Source organism: Pyrgilauda ruficollis, unplaced genomic scaffold (genome assembly GCF_017590135.1).
Source record: "Pyrgilauda ruficollis isolate IOZ18807 unplaced genomic scaffold, ASM1759013v1 scaffold66, whole genome shotgun sequence".
NCBI lineage: Eukaryota > Metazoa > Chordata > Aves > Passeriformes > Passeridae > Pyrgilauda > Pyrgilauda ruficollis.
The window spans coordinates 4,962,168-4,963,362 of NW_024528377.1; positions in this window are offsets into that span (position 1 = coordinate 4,962,168).

The window sequence follows — 1,195 nt, forward strand, 5'->3', positions numbered from 1 at the left end:
AGCTGTACAAAAATTCTTTACACCTCCTTTTCTCCACTATCCACTTCCTGCCCTTTGTTGTCCAGAGCAAACTGGTTTTTTTTGTTTTTTCTTCAGTTAAAGCCAGCTCAGCTTTTTTAACTAGCCTGGTGTTCACCTTTACTTTCTTACAGACCTTTCTGTGACAGTAACCCATGAAACTTCTTGGGTTTGTCTGCTTTGCAGGCTCCAAGAAGTCTCTACCATCACTATGGAAGATGGTGCTCCAAATGGAAACGAGAAGGGGTGATTTCTGATTCTCACTGCAGGGTGAACTGCTGCAGTTTTCCTGGTGAATGACTGATACAGTGACCTCACCGTAGGGAATGGTTCCTGTTTTCTCTGGGTTGTTATAGACACCTATTCATCAAAAGGAGCCCAAGTCTGCAAGTGCCAAAAAGATACAGCACTTCAGGGAAGTCCTGAGCTTTGACTATTTGCATGGGTAGAGAATAAGAGAAATCCCCAGAATTTCTCTTCTCTGGAGAAGGAAGACAGGATTTTTAGGTGACTAGATGCTCAACATACTGTTTAAGGAGTACCTGCAGACAGCCTAATCCAGTGGAATCATATCCTGAAGAATGAAATAACACAAATACCCTCCTGCCTTCCCCCTTTTTTGTGTGTCCCTGCACAGGGAATCTCCTCAGTGGTCATTATTTCTCATCTTCTGTGCAATTTGTGTTCTCTTTGGCTCATTACCCACCATGCTTTCCCACCTGGAAGTGATTTTGATGGAGACTCTAAAATTAAATTACTACTGCCTTTTTTGTGAAAGATCTTCACAACTTAGGTGCCTGAAACACCCTTAGCTAGTAGATGAATAACTGACAATTACATTGTTTAATTCAGAAACATGCAGAAGTAGTATTTTTATCAAATCCCACGTGGTAGAGGCCACAGCAAAGTTCATCTTCCCATGTACTGATCAACACATGAGAATTTGTGCCTTGACTTTCTGAGCCTTGACTTCCATCATGCTACCTAATGCAGGATGTGAGAGTGGATATACCAGGAAAAAGGACTCTTAATTTGACTTTCCTGGGTCAACTTCAGTGCAGGAAGTGGAAGATGCCTTGGGGAGGTCTGGTCTGTTTCATGTGAGACTGGAAAGAACCTAAAATGTGTCCAGAAAAAAAAAAAAAAAAAAAAAAAAAATTATACATAACCGGGTTTT